This window comes from Marmota monax, unplaced genomic scaffold (assembly GCF_021218885.2).
Source record: "Marmota monax isolate L192 unplaced genomic scaffold, Marmota_monax_Labrador192_F-V1.1 WCK01_AAM20220418_F8-fsc00002, whole genome shotgun sequence".
In the NCBI taxonomy this organism is placed as follows: Eukaryota; Metazoa; Chordata; class Mammalia; order Rodentia; family Sciuridae; genus Marmota; species Marmota monax.
In genome coordinates this window covers 31,757,214-31,777,595 of record NW_026693571.1, presented here as the reverse complement: position 1 = coordinate 31,777,595, position 20,382 = coordinate 31,757,214, and positions in this window count along the sequence as shown.

The following is a 20,382-nucleotide window of genomic DNA, read 5'->3' as shown; positions in this document are numbered from 1 at the left end:
GCTCAAGGTGGGGCAGAACATCATGGCAGACGAGTGTGGCCGAAGGAAACAGTTCACATGGTGATCAGAAGCTGAGAGAGAGAGTCCACCTGCCAGATACAAATACATAACCCAAACCACACCCTACACAACTTCAGTTGCCACTCAGTTACTCCCTATCAAGGGATTAAATCACTGATGGGGTTAAGACTCTTACAACCCAATCATTTCTGCTTGGAATCTTCTTTCATCTCCCCCACGTGAGCTTTTGGGGGACACCACATCTAAACCATAAGAGATTATGAGGAGGCACTGCAGCCTTCTGTAATACCTGGCCTCACTCAGTAGCCATGTAAGTGAGCCTTAGTCAAGCCTGGCTTCAGTCAACATTCAGACAACTTTATTTTTTTTTTATTTTTTAGTTTTCGGCGGACACAACATCTTTGTTTGTATGTGGTGCTGAGGATCGAACCCGGGCCGCACGCATGCCAGGCGAGCGTGCTACCGCTTGAGCCACATCCCCAGCCCACATTCAGACAACTTCAGAAGGCCATAGACCTGGCTGATAATGTGACCAGGTCCTCATGAGAGACCCTGAGCCAGAACCATCCAGCTAAGGCACTTTCAGATTCCAGACCCACAGAATCTGTGAGATAATAAAGGTTTATTGTTGTTTTAAACAACCAAGTGTTCAGGTAATTTGTTAAGCAGTGACAGGAGGTCACAAAGTTCTCGTTACGTGGATTTGAATTTTTACTTGAAAATGGCATGGGAACTTACTGCTCATTAGTTATGTTTAATTAGATTTGCTAACTACCTCTTTTGAGTTTTGGAATACAGTTTCCTCAAATGTGTATTTTTCTGGCAGAGATTTTGTGTGAATGTATGTGTGGGGCATTGCTAGTAAATTGGGAGAATTTAAGTGAGGGTTAAAGAAGATATATAAACTGGTAGAACATTTGCCTAGCAGATATGAGGTCCTGTATTCAATCCCTAGCATTTTTTTTTTAAAGTGTATGCTTTTAAAGATCTTTAGGTAAAATATTTCTATCTATTTGAGATTTTCTGACTTGAGCGAATTGCCATTGCAAAGTGAATATACTGGATAGGGCTAGGAAACTCCACCAGTCTTTGCACTTCACTGTAGATTATTTGAATAGATGACATTGCCCAACACATGGCTGACACAGGGTGAAATGGTGAAATAAGGTGTTTAGGAAAGGCAGACTTTTGAGCACAGGCAAGTGGTGAGGTAGGCAGGATTCTACAGTAGATTTGGGAAGCCGGAAAGCAAGGTAAAAAGAATTGAGAACTGAAGCACTTTTATTTCAAAAGATATACAGAAAGAGAATAGGAGATGAGAACAGAGAAAAATGGTTGGGGCCAAAGATCGTTATCTCCTATGCCAGACCTTGTGTCCTTCTGGGTCTCCCTCTTTATGATGGCACAGTCATATTCTTCCTGGAGTGACATTTTTCTATATGTTCTTTCTTTCTCCAAGATTGTAAGCTAAATGGCACTTGGGGCCCTGTCTCATCCATTTTAGCATTCCCTATTGAACAGATTGGAATCATATTAGTATTTGTGGAATTGTGTAGAATATGGAAAACCAAATTTAACACTTTATTGAATGGCATAGAGCCAATACAGCTTGATTTAAAGAACCAGATTTTACAAACATCTAAGACTTGTTGAAGTTATAGTTTATTAAATCTCAATCCCTACTGGGAGTACTCTCCTTGAAGTACAAGAGGAAAGAAGGGAATGTTAAGTTTGGGAGACCTAATCTTAAAAAAATACATGGAATTAGAAGAAGGAGGAGGAGGAGAAGGAGAGAGGACACACATGTGTGTGAGAGAGGATAAAAATGGTGAAAAAACTGCTCAGTGCCATGGTGCACGCCTGTAAACCCAGCTGCTTGGAAGGCTGAGGCAGGATGGTCACAAGTTCAAAGCCTGCCTCAGCAATTTAACGAGGCTCTAAGAAACTTAGGGGGACCTATCTCAAAATCCAGGACTTCACCTACTTAAAGGGTATATTGTTTATTTGTTTGTTTATCTATTTATTTATTTATTTAACTTAATTTTTTTTTTTTTTTGCAGTACTGGAGATTGAAACCAAGGGTACTTTACCACTGAACTGCATGTGCAGACCCTTTTAAAATTGTTTTATTTGGAGACAGGGTTTCACTAAGTCGATGAGGCTGGTCTTAAACTTGTGATTCTCCTGTCTCAGCTTCCTGAGTCACTGGTTTTATAGGCATGTGCCATGATTTTCTGCTTATTGATTTTATTTTATATTGTATTCCTTTAGGTGTTTTGGCTGCAGTACACTAGCATTAAAAAAATAAAGCTTATGTTAAATATAGACATGTATTGCAACCAAAAAAGGAAAAGCAGGAGTGCTGCTGTCCGGCTGCAGCAAAATAACCGGGGGGTGACAAATAACTTGTGTACGTTGATACAGCAGGAGTGGAAGCCGTTTATTGCAGGACAGGAGCAGTATTTATACATTCCACACAGCTTATCTAATTAGCATAAACTAGATACAGCAGTCAACCAATCAGGAATCTCCACACTTAATGGCTCGCTTTTGCTACTTCTCAAACCACTCCCTCTGGCATTTTGCCAGGCACCATCCAGACTTGTTTACGAACTCTAACATTCCCCTGGCAAAATGCCAGGTGTTATTTTGACTTGTTTACAGACTCTAACACAGGAGAACAAGGTCACTCCAATGGTCAGCATAGGCCAGACCACCAGGTTCTCCAGTCCAAACTTTGGAGGGAGCCAGTCTGACTAGCTTTGCCATCACCACCCTCTGATTGGACAGAGTCCTATGGGCTGGACCATCTGGTCCTCACTTGGCCACTCATCCACTCTGTGACCTCCTCTATACAAAAAAGAACCTGGGAAGCTACCTTGAACGAGCAAGGAACCACAGTGTATGTAGATGGCACCCTGACCAAAATGCACATTTCAAATATAAATGATAACTTGAGAGGAAAATAAAATAAAACAGTGAATCTTATTTATAGACAACCCAGAACGTTTAACATAATGATCCAAATCTGTAACATAATAAATAATAAGGAAGACACTTAATATACTTACCCAAAAAAGAAATTCTGTTCATTACTTCTCTTTGAGGACTCTTGTATTAGTTAATTCATGTTTTTATAACAAAATACCATAGACTAGGTAGTTTACTAAGAACAGAAATTCATTTCTCACAGTTTTCGAGCCAGGAAATTCCAAGAACAAGATATCAGTAGATTTAGTATTTGATAAGGGCCCACTATTCCCTGGTTCACAGATGGCACTTTCTCACTGTAACCTCTAAGAAGAAGGGGTGAGGGTGCTCTCAAGAGTCTCTTGTTAAAATGTCACTAATACCATTAATAAAGGCTCTCCTATCATGACCTAATAACTTACCAAAGCCCCACCTAATACATTCTGTGCTGTTTTGGATGTAGTTTAACTCTGTTCCCCCAGAGTTTCTTATGATTTGCAGCTTGGTCCTAGGGTGGTGGTATTAAGAGATGCTGTGGAATCTTGAGAGGTAGGGCGTAGTGGGAGGTCCTTAGGTCATTGGGGACATACTTTTGGAAGGTAGTGCTCATGTGACTCCTTATGTTCTCCTGAGAGGTTGTTATAAAAAGAGCAAGCTTGGCCCCACCCAGCTCTCTCTGTTCCTGCTTGGCTTCACAGATACATCTACTATTGCTGTTTGCTATGAGGTGATGCAGCTAAGGGGTGGCTGTCACTGAGCCTGTGCCATGCCATTTGGACCTTCTGCTAGGCAAATGTTCTACCAGTTTATATATCTTCTTTAACCCTCACTTAAATTCTCCCAATTTACTCCCAAACTTTGAGCTAAATAAACTTTTTCATCATAAGTAGCCTAGTTCAAGCATTTAGTACAGTGTCAAAAAATTGACCAACACATTGGAGAATAAAATTTCAACATACAAATTTTAGGGGGAACCACCATTCACTTTCTAACACCCTTACATTATTTTATCAATCCATCTTTAACTTATTTTGGTTTTTCCCCACAATCCTACACTGTATGTGCTGGTGATTTTTCAACTTTTAAATGCACCCTCTTCTCCTGAAGATAAATGGAGATGTGCATTTATAGGAAATAAAACAGCAGAACCTTTTCTGGCTCCTTGGGTGGGAATGCAGAGACAGACAATTCCACACCTGACATCTGCTTCCTTTAATACACTTCAGGGTCTTTGCACTGCATCTCTGAAAACCCCTTCAAAATCACTTCAAACCACTTCAGACTTTTCAGGGCCAGTAAATGCTCCCATGGTGTAAATAGTTGTTCCTGTCAAATTGGTTGGATTGTCTTGGGGGAAGATAATATTAATGTTTTTTCCCCTCAGAACTTACAAACAAAAATTCATTAAGGCAATGGGCAAGTCATAGAAACATATTTCTCTGGTGTGCTTCCGTTGTCACATTCCTGGAAGCAAATATCTCTGATACTGAGTTGCTGGCATAATGAAAACCTAAGACAAGGTGGTGCATATCCCAGGTGCCAAGGGCTTCGCTGCATCTCTCCAGGTACTGAGGGCTCATTGAGTTTTCTCATGCTCTTACCAGCTGATAATAGGGTCATTCTTCTCCAGGTCCCAGTGGCCATTGAGACCTGTTTGTGGGAAGCCACTGTGTGACAGGCTCAAGAAGAACCTGACAAGGGCAGCCTCTGAACGGTAGAGGACTGCGATTTACATTTGCTGTGTGCCTTGCCTCCGGGGCCCAGCTTGATGCTTCAATCCCAGAGGCTCTTGAAAAGCAAAAGGCAGCCACAGGCGAATAGGGGAGGCAGAACAAATCTGTTAAATGCAAAGGTGTTTACGCTGTATCCTGCCCTTGGAAATGCTGGAATCCCACTAGGGGCCAGAAGGGAGCTTATAGAAACATATTGTGAGCAGAGCAGACAGAATGTAGTGATTTTCAAAAATCTGCTGTAACCTTCTGGTTCATTTTGTTTCCCTGAGGGGAAGAGAGTGAGAGTTTTTCTATTTGTCCTTACAGAGGAGTTCACATTCAAATAAAGCTCGGTGGGTGAATGTGTGGAGAGAATGTTTCTGTTTCCAGTGTGAGGACGATTTTCGAAACCAAGATGTGTTGATTGGTGATGGAGAGCATGCTTAGCCAGTCTCCAGGCAATCTATGCACCTGCTGGAACAGACTTACTTTTGGATGATGCGAAATGAGCTGTTTTGACATTCACCAAAGTAAATTAAATGCCTAGTGATTAAGAGCCAAACTGCCTGGGCTTCCCAGTATGGGACCTTGAGCAAGTCATTTAACCTCTTTGTGCCTTGGTTTTTCCTAATCTTTGAAATGGAATAATAACAATATTTATTTCATAGGGTTGCTATGAAAAGAGCCCAGATTTGTATACCATTTGTTACACACAGACATTACACATACACAAAGATGCACAAAGATGTTATTGTAGTGTCGTCATTGTCCAACTTTTTGACCTTTGACAAGCCCTTTAACTTATGTGGCTATGCTCAGTCCTTCATCTGTAAAATACAGGGGGTCAACCACGCTCTAATCTGGTTGTACAGGCTATGATTCTGTCATGATGCTTGGCATTGGTGGTAAATATATGAAGAATATTGTGGACATGACAAACAGAGTCTATGTTTCTCTAGAAGTGAGTATGGATGATTCAAGTGGCTTTCTATTCTCCTAGTATTTGAAAGCTTGAGAGGTGTGAGGAGAAACTGGGATGCAGGAGTTAATCTGCCCAGGCATCTGCCACCGCTGTGGATAACCTGGCCACTGTTAAGATTAGGAAGTATCTATCCCTTATCATAAGAAAGGAAGAGGCAAAGATTTAAACATAGCTGGGAAGCTTAGCAACTATCCAGGCTGAAATGAGTATGTAGTTGAGTATGGGTTGTTAAGCCAACTTTCACTGATATCCTCTGGGAAGGAACTGTGAAAGAAACCAACTGAGCTGGGATTTTTTTTTTAATGTGCTATTTTTTTTTATTGATTTTCAAAAAATATAAGACAGTGGAATGCATTACAATTCATATTACACATATAGAACACATTTTTTTCATATCTCTGGTTGTATCCATAGTATATTCACACCAATTTGTGTCTTCATACAGGTACTTTGGATAATAATGATCATCACATTCCACCATCATTTCTAACTCCCTGCCCTCTCCCTCCCCCTCCAACTCCTCTGCCCTATCTAGAGTTCGTCTATTCCTCCCATCTGAGCTGGGATTTAAAAAAAAATTTTTTTAGCAAGAAAAATTCCACAATATTTGGATAATTCACTTTTTTTAAAAAAATTGGAGAAAGTTTATATTTTCAAGTTGGATGGAAAAAAAAAAAAACAAGATATAGCCAAAGGGCCATACTATTTCACTGGAAAAAGAATAAAGTATTATCTTTTATGATGTATAACTTAAATCAATTCTGACTATCTTTTAAGATTCTTAAAAATATTTTTTTTCCATTTCCACTCTCCCTTATTCTTTAGTTATAATCAGAGGTGTGTTTTAAGAGTGACCTTGGCTTTTGTTAGTGGCTTCCAGCTCTCTGTGAAGAAAAGAACAGCCCTGGAAAAGGGCCAGGGAGAACCAAGAAGTCAGTGTAGATTTGCAAATATTTTCTCAAAGGTTTAAAGGTCACCAAAGTATTAGAAAGTGGAAGAAAGGATCAGTTAAAAGAAAGAGCATCAACAAGAAAAATGAAAACATTAAGAGAGAATACACAGAGAAGCAGAAAAAATTAATTAAATTCAAGTCTACGAAAGGGTCAAGATGTTACAAGAACCACATTGAGTAGAGACTTTCAGAGAGGATGAGACATCCCAATAAATAAAACACGGGAGTGTGATGAGACTTAAAGTGGATAAGGCTGTGAATTTGCTGGTTTCTAAACAGTCTGATGTTCAAAGCTTAGGCAAGGTCGTTATCATTAGAAAGTCATGGAGACCTTTTTCAAAAAAGTCTGGGATATTGTATTCAGTTTGAGGCATTTCACTGCCAGGAAGATGAAGGCAAACAGAGATGGGAATTCAGAGTTAAACACACAAATGCACACACACAACAAAAAACATCTCAGGGTCCAGGGAGGATTGACTTTTCAAGGGAAAGCGTGAATAAATAGAATAAATAATAGCTTGGTTTGCAACATCTAAAGAAAGGTGGTGATAACAGTATATGTGTCTAAAATTTAGCAGTGCAAAACCACAAGGTAACAAGTGGTGTCTCATTTAATTCCCATAAATTTTTTTAGTAATCAGTGGGATTCTATCTTTCACATTAGTAACATTCACTAATAATTAGCATATGGTCATTTGTTGTATATATGAAGCATGTGTGTATGCACATACATCTATACAGTTGGTAAGGCTAGTAAGTATCCTACCTTCCCTCTTCTTTCTCCTCCTCCACCTTCTTTTCCTGCTTCCTTTTTTTATTTTGCCATGCTGAGGATTGAACCCGGGGCAGGGTGGACACTAGGCAAGTACCCCACCACTGTGCTAAGCCCCCAAGCCCCATTTTCTTGTTGGGTTCAACTCTGAGACTACTGAAAATAGAATTTCCTTTATTTTCCTTAAAGAAATTTAAGAATCAACACTTGATAGGCTGAACTGAAGCTTGTTCGTCTCTGCTCTGGCTAAAGTAAGCTGCAGTTAAATCCTACAGGGATATCTAATACAATGGTTTTGAAGGTTCGTTCTTGCCGACAGTGAATTATTGAGTAGAGTGGGGTGGGGAGGTGAGATATTGCTAGTCTTTACAATACTTAGGGAATTAGGTAGATGCTATCGCTTTACTCTTGCTATGAAATAGATGAGAAACTCTGTAAAAGAAACTGGGATCCACTGAACTAAATAATTTAACATATAGGAACGGGTGAGAGGCTCAAAATATATAGATTTAATATGGTTGCAGCTGAGATGGGGCTGCTTTCTCCCATTTCCAACTTATTATCCAGTCATTCTTTCCCTAACCTATTTTAAGCTCTTTTTTTTGCATAGTAGTGCCCTAAATAAAAACTTATTCAATAGATAGATGCTAATGGTTTTACAGACGGAGTGGTCCAGGGAGGATAAGCTGTGGGTTTTTAAAGCGGTGGGATGTTTTTAACCTTATTTAAAGTCCTTTCTGGCTGTGTAAGCCATAGATTACCTTGTGCCATGGTTGGGTAGCTATAGCTATGTATGTTCAATCAATGGGAGCACTGGGGCGAGGAGTTAAGCAAATGTTGTTTTGTGCTGCCAGCTGGGCCTCAAAATGTAGCAGTCCCCGTGTTTATTACCGACGCGTCTTTTTCAAGAAAATATAAAAAAAATTTCATCTTCTCTGTCAGCACGAGACCACTGGATCATTAAAACTCACCAGCACAGAGTGTTAACAGAGAAAGATGTTACCCTCGACTATGGATTTAATCATTTTATGAGGAGGGGTTTTTCAAAACGACCTGGGATTAATGTAATAAAGATGACATTTAGTGCACAACAGGTACCAGAGACGCTATCACAACGAAGTGAGGTGAGTCGAATTTGGGAACGTGGCAGTTAACAGTCAGTCTGATAACTGGAATTAAATGTGGAAGGTCCAAATTAGAAATGACTGTAATGCCTCCTTGTGGCCAGCAGGGGTCACCCAATCACCAGAAAACTAGGAGGAGGCTGAAAAGTTCTCAGCGGAGAAGGGAAAGGGTTCCCACGCGAGATAGCAGGACGCCTTAAGGAGCCGCGCCGAGAACTCCCTCAATCCTAAGTTAACCCTGAAAACCAATCATTTGCTTCCCAGAGTGATATTTTTCTTTGGGTCAAGGAAGAACACCTCCGGGCCATCTCTAGGGCACTGCTACACGTCGGGGAGTGAAGAATAATGGAGTCAGTTGGGGCAGGAATTAAAGAGAGTGGATGGAAGGACCCCTAAGGGGGAGAGACTGCCTTTGAGTTCAGATGCTATTGATCTAAATTCAGAGACCCAGAACACAGAGCCTGGCCTCCAGTCAGGCTTCCTTTGCCATGTTCAAGTACAGAAGATTAAAAAGAGTACTGACCCCTTATGTTTCAAAGGCTTTTGCCAAATACATTTTTAAAAAATGGTTAAAAAAAAAAAAGTTCAGATCACCAGGTTTTTCCCCGGTGATTCTTCCATTCTTCTTCTAGCTACCTATAATACTTCATTTTCTCTTTAGTGTCTGCTTTAAAAACCCGGGTGCCTCCGTGGATTCTTTGGATTCCTGAACCATTGTTTGAAAAGATCCTTAAGAGGATGTGTTAGTAATAAAGTTAGCTGCCAACATTATCCAGAACACCGTGTGTCATGTTCAGCCCTAAGATCTCATTGACCCTAGTGTGTCTGAAAACCTGCAAGAGTGGACACTGTTTAAGGATGGTGAAACCCAACTTCACAGAGAACAAAAGAGCCCCAGTTTCCCTGATGCAAATTCTTAACACTCATGCTTTTTGACCATTAAGTTTCAGACTAGAGGAAGCAAAGGAACATTAAAATTCAACCTTTCCAATGCTGAGATTCTTTCTGTGGCATCTCCTTTTGCTGGTCAACTTGCTATAGTTATATATTGCTTGATGGGTACTCATTCTGTCTCGTCAGCTCTGTAAAAGGGTTCTGCCTTCTCATTAGCCAGAAAAAAAGCATCTGATAACTGGTCTTTTCCATCTCTTGGTGCATGTTCTGCATCAGCACAAGGAGACTGGCCTCTCTTCGTGACAGTTATGCAAACACTTGGCATTCTAAATTTTTCAAATCTTCTCTTTGTTAAATACACTGAGATCTCTCAGAGGTCTTCATTTTATTTTTTAAAACATGACATTATTTTCAATTCTTTTTCCATCTGAGTGAATCACATTTGTCCATGTTCTTCCTGACAGGTGGTTCCCAGAGCAGAGGGGGGCCAGCTGGCCAGAGATCTGTCACCTCCATCTCCAAGTCACCTTGTTTCTATTAATGCCCATATTCTAAGAACAAATTGTTATTGTCTCTTAATTCTTGTGTATTTTCTTTTCACTTCCCAGAAATGATATTTTTCATTGGGTCCTTATAATCAGACAAAAATCCACCACTATATGATGAAAAAAAAAAAAAAAAAAAAACCTTAGTGACAGCATATGACAAAAGGCAATACAATGTTTTCCTAGGCAGTAGTTTCTGTGGTAGCCAATGGCAGGATTTGAGTTTCCAAAAAGTTACTTCTCTTTTCTTTTAACATCATGTGCCGATATTGCTTTACGAATTATGCTGAGTACTTCAGGCTGGGTTGAAGTGATAAGTTGTTTTTATACACATCTATAGCTTAAGAGTTTACCACTAAATTCCTAGCTAGTTATCTCTATACTTTTATGATAACTTATATTTAAATAATATGAATTATTTAGATATGTTACAAAAGTAATATGCTAGATTCATTGCCTTCTTATGAAGAGTTAATTATAATTTTAAAACTACTCAGCTATCCCAAGATAATATTTTGAACAAGTTGGAAAATAGAATGCAATAGCATATCATACAAAGTGGAGGCTGACTTATGTATCTGTTTCCTTTCTAAGGGGTTTTTAGAATATTATCTGCAAATAATCTGAACTAAGGAGGCAGAAGAGGTCAATTCAAATATATTCAAATCATTTTATAGACATTAAAAAACACCTTGCATTATCATTCTCAAAATTTCACAAGTGGACAAAATCTATTTGCACTTAGTTGTACCCAGATTGCATTAAATTTTAATGTAGTTAAACTCTATTTGAATGTATGCCAAGATAGAAGCAATAAATGGCTTATTTTGAAAATTATCACTTTAATCTTTCTCATTATTGGACAGCCTCTAATGAAGACAGAGTCTTCATGAAGGTTTCTGTTTGACTTGTTGAGCATTCATAAAATTGAAGACCTGAGCTTGACTTTTAGACCTTCTGCTGGCCCAAAGCAAATTAGATCTTCTTCAGGACTTTACTTCAAAGATACTGAGCCAATGCTCAGAAAAGTGATGATAGTATTTAAACCATAGAGCAGAAAATAGAGAAAATGATTTAAGAAACTATTTTTTTTTCTCATAAAGAGAAAGGAGCCATGAGAAGTTAAAAAAAGGAGGACCAGAAAGGACGGAAGTTGGCTTTAGGTGGCACCTAAATATCTCAAAAGAGTTCTATCCAGAGCTTTTGGAATCCCCAACAAGACCAGCCATGAAATGGTTAAAATCTCAGCTAAATTGAAAAGGCATCCAAATAAAATAGAGACTTGTGCCCACCTGAAATCCAGAGAAAAGGCACCCCTTACTTCTATGATTTGAACATGTCCCCTTAAAAGCTTGTGTGGGAAACCTAATCCCCAAAGCAACCCTGTTGGGAGGTAGGGCCTAATTGAAGGAGTTTAGATCACAAGGACTCCATCCTCATGAGTGGATTAATGTTGATTGCAAAGGGCTTGAGGTTGCAAGTTCTAACTCTTGGTTTCTTTTACCTCTCTTTGCCCTTTTGTCATGGGATGACACAGAAAGGAGGTCTTGATATATGCCAACCCTCTGAGTTTGGATTTCCCCGTCTCTGATTATGTCGCATTTGATAATGTCCCCTTGACCTGAATTTGGAGATGTCCTTGTCTCCATGAGCCATTATACATCATGCAGTGTGTGGTATTATCTTATAGAAGAACAAACTGGACTAAGACACTTTCTCAGTGTCTCATACCAGACACAGACAGCTTTAGAAGAGAAAAATAAATGTTCTTCAGCCTCACAACATCGAATGCTTCCTAGGTGTATACCAGGGGCCATTCTTGCTGTTGGCATGCCTAGGTAGCAGAGGGCAGATGTGTGTTGCAGAGAGAGAATAAGTCCAAAGTCTGGTCAATGGGACATCATCAAATAGGACATCATCAGAGATTTAGAAAGTCCTTGGGTTGGATAAGAAGTCACAAATTCAGGTGTTTACAAGAGTTAATTGTGTAGCATGGATGAGCTAATTGGCTTGTCCCTGCTTTCTCTTATTTGGAATCCAAAGACTACTATGTGAATGGACCAGATCACATGAAGTAGAGGCAAGTCCTCTAGCTGAGATTCCTTAGATCAACCAGCTCATGTAGGCTCAAAAGCAAGGTCATCCTAAACCATCCAGCCTCAGCCTCAGCACCAACTGACCCTAGAGATTAGACACTGGCCCAGTTTAGAGCCATATAACTCAGAGACTGGTGAGGCATAACAAATGATTATTACTTGAAAAAAACTAGAACACTTGAATGTTATTTTCAAATTTCATAATTCAGAAAAAATCGATTTGCGTATCATTTTTATATAACCCTATCTTTATGATATAAACATATATATATTTTAGGGAAAGGGGATTGAACCCAGGAGCATTCTACTTCTGAACTACATCCCTATCCATTTTCTATTTTATTTTGAGACGGGGGTCTCACTAAGTTGACAAGGCTGGCCTGGAACTTGCATTCCTCTTGCTTTAGCCTCTTGAATCTCTGGGATAACAGGCATGCGCCATCACACCCAGTTAACACTAATGTTTAATATGGTTAAACTCTGTTCAAATTTTAGTCAAGATCAAAACAGTGACTAGTTAATTCTGAGAAATTATCACTTTAGTCTTTCACCATTATTGGGCAGTTTCAAACCTTGTTGTGTTATGAGATTTAATCATGTATTATGATACAAAGTATTTGCTGAAATTCGAAGGGCACTCTGAGCAACCTATTGATGAAAACTTATGTTTATCTCTGGTCTGCCATAGAGCCCAGAATTGTGTGTGTGTGTGTGTGTATATGTGTGTGTGTGTGTATGTGTGTGTGTGTGTGTGTTTTATAGTGCTGAGGATTGAATCCAGGGTCTTGTGCATGCTAGGAATATATTCTACCACTGAGCTACACCCTCAGCATTTTATAACTTAAGAGATAAATTCCTAAAGGTGAAACCATCTTAGCTTTTTCCCACTGTAAAAGGGCTAGAAAATGCTTCTGAGATTCTCTAATCTTCAGGGTGACAACTGACTAGTACTTTGAAGGCCAGCAAACGTACTTTCTTTGGCCTATACAATGCTAGCTTTAGACCTTTAAAATTTGAATTAGTTATGGGGTCAAAAGTTTGAAATAATATACTTCCACTAAAAAAATCTGTATTTCCAGACTGACTTGAAAAATTTGGGAAATCTGGCAATATTGAGCCCAAATGCCAACAGTTCACTGATGATGAGAATTGGCCTCTAGACTGAAGCTGAACACTGAAGCTGGATGCCCTTTACAGGAGCTCTCTAAGACCCTCAGAACCCACTCTTCTGCAAGCACCACTTGCTTCATTAATTCATATTTTTCATGTTGATTTTATAATCTTTGCTGGGACAACATTGTGCTACTGATGATGTTGATAGAATTTAAATGCATTAAAGTACTTCAAAAACACAAATGAGACTGTGAGATTCTAGCTATATTGAGGGTTGCTATAGTTTGGATCTGGAATATCCTCTAAAGGCCCATGTGTTAGAAGCATAGTTGCCAGCCTGTGGAGCTATTGTGAGGTGGGGGAGCCTTTAGGAGATAGAGCCTTGTGGGAGGCCTTAGGTCATTGGGGGGAGTACTCGTGTGTGTGTGTGTGTGTGTGTGTGTGTGTGTATTTTAATTTTTTCTCATTAGTTATACATGACAGTAGATGCATTTTGACACATCATACATAAATATAACTTCTCATTCTTTGGGTTGTACATGATGTAGAGTTACACAAGTTGTGTAATCATATGTGCACATAGAGTAAAAGTGTTTGATTCAGTCTACTATCATTTCTACCCCCATGCCCTCCCTTCTCCCATCTGTCTAGTCCAAAATACCTCTATTCTCTTCCCCCATCCCACTTTTATTGTGAATCAGCATCTGCATATCAGAGAAAACATTTGGCCTTTTGTTCTTTGGGATAGGTTTATTTCACACAGCATAATATTCTCCAGTTCCATCCATTTCCCAGCAAATGCCATAATTTCATTCTTTGTGTGTGTGTGTGTGTGTGTGTGTGTGCTTGTGCATGTGTGTATCTCACAGTTTCTTTATCCATTTATCTGTTGAAGGGCACCTATGGTTGGTTCCATAGTTCAGCTATTGTGAATTGACCTGCTATAAACATTGATATGGCTGCATCACTGTAGTATGCTGATTTTAAATCTTTTGGGTATAAACCTAGGAGTGGGATGACTGAGTCAAATGGTGGTTCCGTTCCAAGTTTTCTGAGGAATCTCCATTCTGCTTTCCATAGTGGTTGCACCAATTTGCAGTCCACTAGCAATGTATGAGTGTGCCTTTGCCCCCACATCCTTGCCAACGTTTATTGTTGCTTGTATTCTAGATGATTGTTATTCTGACTGGAGGGAGATGAAATCTTAGTATAGTTTTGTGTGGGGGAGTGCTCTTCAAGGGGATAGTAGACATCCAGCCCCCTTCTCTCAACTTCACCTCCTGGCCATGCCTCATCATGGGGCCCCCAAACAATGAGGCCAATGGACCATGGACTGAAATCTCTAAAACTGTGAGTCAAAATTAACATTTTTTTAATTTACAAATTGACCATCTCAGATATTTGTTATAGCAACAGAAAGCTAACAGTGGTCAGGTTTTTATTTAAAGATAGACTTTAAAATTTCAATTGACATATATCATTTGTACTTATTATATTATAATCTAATACACATATACAATGTATAATGATCAATCAGGGAAATCTGCAATTTCCATATACTCAAGTATTATCATTTCTGTATGTTATTAAACTTTAGACTTTTTATCCTCTAATTATTTTGAAATGTCTAATAAGTTATTGTAGACTATAGTTAGACTATTGTAGTATAAACTAATTTCCCATTTCATTAGAAGTATTTTTGCACCTATTATCCAACCTCTTTATATATCCTTTTCCTTTACCCTTCTGTTCTACACTTTTTTTTTTTTTTTGGTATCCAGGATGGAACCCAGGGGCACTGGATCACTGAGCCACAACCCCAGGCCTTTTTTGTATTTTATTTAAAGACAGAGTCTCACTGAGTTGCTTAGGGTCTTGCTAAGTTGCTGAGGCTGGCTTTGATCTTGTGATCCTCCTGCCTCAGCCTCCCGAGCTGCTGGGATTGCAAGTGTGTGGCATGGTGCCCGGCTCTATTCCACTTTCTACTTCTGTGTGACTAACGTTTTTGTTTCCATAAATGGGTGGGAACACATTTTTGTTTTTCTGTGTTTGGCTTATTTCACTAGCACAATGTCTTCCAGTTCCATACATGTTGCTGCACTGACAGGATCTCATTCTTTTTTTTTTTTAATTAAAAAAAAATTTTCATGGTACTGGGGGGATTGATCCTAGGGATGCTCTTCCATTAAGTTACATCTACAGACTTTTCTTTTTTTAAATTTTGAGACAGGGCCTTGCTGAGTTGCCCAGGCTGGCCTGGAACTTTCAATTCTCCTGCCTCAGGCTCCTGAGTTGCTGGGATTACAGGCATGTGCCACCATGACTGGCAGGATTTTATTCTTTTTAATGGTCTAATAATATTCCATTGTATACCACATTGAAAATATGCTTCTTAGTGTTTTTGTCTACATCTACTCATTAGTCAAGTCCTATCTTATATCTGGAATTGTCAGCTTTTTCCAACTCTATTCTGTCACGACCTGAATTGAGCTCACCCTCATTTTTCCAATTTCTGAGCTGATCTCCATGTGTGTAGTGGCAATCATTGGACCTGTGCTGTTCAATCCCTTCTATGCCTTATGCTGTGGCTTAAATGTTGCTTCTGAAACTCATGTGGAAATTTAATTACCACTGCGATGGTATTGGGCAGTGGGACCTTTAAGAGGTAAGTAGGTCAGGGGGACTCTGGCCTCACAAATGAATTAACATTGCCATCCTGGCTTAGTTATTACAGGAGTGGCTTTGTTATAAAAGTGAGCTCCCTTGCCATATAATGCTCACTGCTATGATGTCCTAGCTTCTAAAAGTATGAGGAATAATTTTTTCTTTATTATAAAGTACTTTATTATTTCTTTATTATAAAATACTATTAAGGTATTATAAAGTAAAGGCTAGTCATGGTATTCTGTTATAGCAGCAGAAAACAGATTAAGACACCTTATAAAGCAGGGGACGAATCACTGCACATACCCACAGCTTTGTCATTACTTGAGAGCTGCAGTGAGACTACACCTATGTGGTGCCTGGTAATTATGATGTAATTTGTAGACATAATGGTATCTTTTTCAGGAATGATACTTGGAATCCAGATTCTAGATTCAGATCACAGTGGTTGCTAATGGTGTTTTTCCAAGCTTAAATTGTAATTATGCTAATGGATAAGGCTGTTGTGATTGGGGAATATAATGATTGGTAAACCTCTATTTGTATATCCTAAAGCCTGGTGAAACCTTACTGTGGATAGATAAGATAACCTATAGGCATCAACCAGGAGCATTTCCAATGAAGAAATGAGAGACTCTTCCAACATACCATGCTTAATATCCTTGGATATTCTTTGTTGAAAATGATTCTTTAAAGCTTATTAGAGTAATCTAGATAGTGTCAATTCTTCAGGGTTAGCAATTTTCAAACTGAGTTTTTTTGTGCACTAATTCTCTGCGCATCGAGTTCCTTTTCCACTACTAGTTAACAGAGTAATGGTTTAACCACCAAAATCTAATTATGACATTTCTCTACTTTAGAAATTCCAATGTTAAGAAATTATAATTATTAACACATATTAGATGCACGAATGAACAGGTCTTGCTGACATTTTCATACATGCATAAATCGTAATTTGATTATATCTTCCCTCCTTCCCACCCAGTCATGTCCTCCCTATCCCTTTCTCCGGGTCCCCTTCCTCTTCCCTAGTCATTCCTCTACTACTTTCACGTTATTTTTTATTTTTATTTTTCCAAATTCTAGATTCTACCTACAAGAGAAAACATGCAATACTTGTCTTATTGAGTCTGGCTTAAGAAAAAATAACTTTGATCTCAGGATAAATTCTCTGCTCCTCAGCTCCTATGGATTAAGCTTCTTTCCTATTTTCTTCTTCCTCATACTTTTAAGATTCATCTCCATGAAATTGTTTTTAATTCCAGGAATGAGACTTGATCTTTTCAGCCTCATGTGCTTTGCTCACTTTGTTTTCCTTGCCTGAATTTGTAGTTCCTAACTGTGTCTACCTGGCTCATTCCTGTTGATCCTTCAGGTTTTATCTGATAAGTTGCTTCCCTGGTGTGTTTTCAGTGACCTCCCCAAGTCACTGGGGATGGTTGGTGGTTCTTTTTTAGTTTTTCACAATACCTTGCAATTAATTTTTCATATGGATAATATACTATGTTGTATGATCTTTCTTACTTTTCTGTTTCTTCTACTTGACCACAGCTTTGTGTGAAGTTTGGTTTTAGTTTTATCTTTTAACGGGTGGTGATAGTTTTGAATAAATATTGGCTGGTGAATAAATAAATTAGTGTACAGAAGAAGCAGATAAGCAAAAATAACAAAACCAACCCGTTTTTCTAATGATGCTCTTTATCTTAGAGGTAGCAGCATGCTTATGTCATTAAAGACACCTTTAATAGGGCCATGATGAGATGAAGTAATTGGCTAGTGAATTTTTCATGACCCGTCTAATTCATATGAATTTCCTCTCTTTATTTCCTGCAACCTTTAAAATCCTAGTTTAAAAATTCAGCAATTGAAGGACTTTAATAGACAGTGTCTTCCAATCACTGTATTTCGATGTACATTAGCCACTTACCCTTTGTAAGCTTGGGGATTCTTAGGGCCTGCAAGTGATTATATTAACCCAAACCATAATCATTTCCTTTGGCATAAATAAAATCAAGTAGTTAGTAAGAGGCCAAAGGCCCCGGCAGCTGTTTCAGTACAATTTGGATGGATGCTGATGAAATTATGGAGTCACTTTTTATTTGTTGGATGCTGTCCCAATTATGAGCTTAGTCACCTCAGAGAGTTCAGAGAGATCTGAAATGGAGAGAGGGAGAGGACACACAGTTCTAGGTAATTATTCCATGGCAGGATGGGCTTTCTTTTTCTCAGACCAACAAAGAGACCTGCATGAACCTCTGATCATATGATGCTACACGGATGAAAAAATTCGCTAGTATTTCCCAATATGAATTGTACATCTTGACAGAATTTTATACTGATGCAGCTAGGGTGGGGTATGGGCAGAGATGGAGGTGGAGGAATGGCTGATTTGGATACGTTAATTATTTCAGGACTGGAAACTGAATTGAAATGACCCAGATGGTTAGCCTAACGAAGTGGATCCAAAATTTATGCCAAGAGTGGTCAGAACCTCTCTCTCTCTCTCTCTCTCTCTCTCTCTCTCTCTCTCTGTGTGTGTGTGCACGCACGCACATGCTTACACATGCTTTTATGCATGCATGGTTGACTTTTGGAGAAAAAGGTTGGGGTTATAGGAATGAAAGTATGGCAGACCAAGATGGACATACATAGGAAAAAAAACCCAAAAAACAAAAAACACAACACAACATTGAGCCTTTTCCTGCCATGATCTGGCCTCAGGCACCTGCTCCCTCTCAATTGCACCAGTATGGAAAATCCCTCTCCTCTGGCCTTTCAAATAAACCATATTTCCTGAGAGTGATAGTTCCTTTTGGACAAGGTGCTTGAGGCAGATCATGCAGAGCAAGCATGGGAGAGACATCAATGCTTCTGGCTTGTGCCAGGGCACTTGTCCAAACCTCCATCTCTGACAAAACCACATGTTGTGCTCCATGCTGGCATGACTGCTGCAGTCACCTTGTGCATGGACTTTGGTTTACCAACAGGAACCGGCATGACTGTTTGGACCAGTACCATAGCTACTCAGGCTTTAGTACAATCGGATTTTTTTTTCTTTTAATTAAAGTACTTAATACATATAAATCGACAGAACAGTGCCTGGAACATAGTGTATAGTAATTATGTGGTAGTTATTGTCATTATATTTTTATTATTAATTTAATATCTTGGCTATAAGTCTTACTGTGCTTCCAATTCAAAGGTGTTTCTTTAATAAACATAAAGAGCCATGGGAGGAAGGGAAGGGAGACTGATTTGAGAGCAGCTTATGGCAACGATGCCACCTTGGATGATTGAGAATAAGCCTTAGTATCCTTATCTGTAAAATAAAATTATGATGGTGCAGAGTATCCCTGAATGCTACTTTCTATAGGGGAAAAGATCCTTTATTGCATATCTACTATGTGTTATAACTCTGTGGGGTATTTTGAAAATATTACCTCATCTAATCCCCATAATTCACATTTAAATTGGGCTTTTACAAAAGACCAAAATTCATAGTAGCCAAGAAATTTGTTTAGAACAGAAATTAGTTTTATTTATTGGGAAAATATATTGAAAGTGTAGGGTGGCAGGATTTTCACATTTGTTTTGAGTTTGGACTTCCTGGCTCCTGCTTAGCTACATGAACTCCTGTTGATGAATTGCTTATAATGAAACTATATGTCGTCTCCCAGGCTAGACATATATTATTATTTCCTCATGGCTATGCTAATAGGTCTATTATTATTATCCAAATCTCTGAACGAGGCAAGTGTAGTCCGAAATATTCAGTAGTTCATCAAGATCAGTAAGTGCTAAAGCACAGATCTGAACTCATGTTTCTTCAACTCTCAAATCTACAATATCCCTATTAAAATAGAGCTACCTCGTGAGACTGCCTTCCTATTAAGCCATCCTGGTTCCTATCCTTGAATGAGTCCAGATGCACTTGCTTGATCATAAATTCTATTGATACTATTCAAGAGCTAAGGGAACAAAAAGTGTCCTAGGGAAAAAGGTGCTTCAAAAAGCACAGCTTGCCATATGTGCGGAGCAGGAGAAACTTAAGTGAGGAGAAACCAAATTGCTGAGGGCTTTCAAAGACACAGAGGTATAAACAATCTCTAAATTAGAGGTGTGATGTGATATTGGCCACAGAGTGTGAGTGTGTGCATGTGAGTTGGGGAAGGAGGGAGATTTAAGCAATGTGAGCTTTTGTGTGACAAGAGGAAATAAAAGGCAGAGATTGCTGTTCATCTGGGCTTGTTTTCTGATATTCTGGGCTGGAAATGAAGGTGGGCAGAGGGAATGAGAACAGTGGCATCCCATGGACCTCCTGCTGCCAAGTATATTATCTCCCGGCCTTGTGTTTGGGAAGGGATCACTTTGGAAAATATATTGGGAGTGGAGGGTGGCAGGATTTTTACTTTTGATTTGAGTCTGGACGTCCTGGCTCCTGCTCAGCTACACGGACTCCCGCTGATGAATCGCTCATAATGAAACTGTATGTCTCCCGGGCTAGATGGCACATGGGAGCTCCGATTTAGCCTCTTTT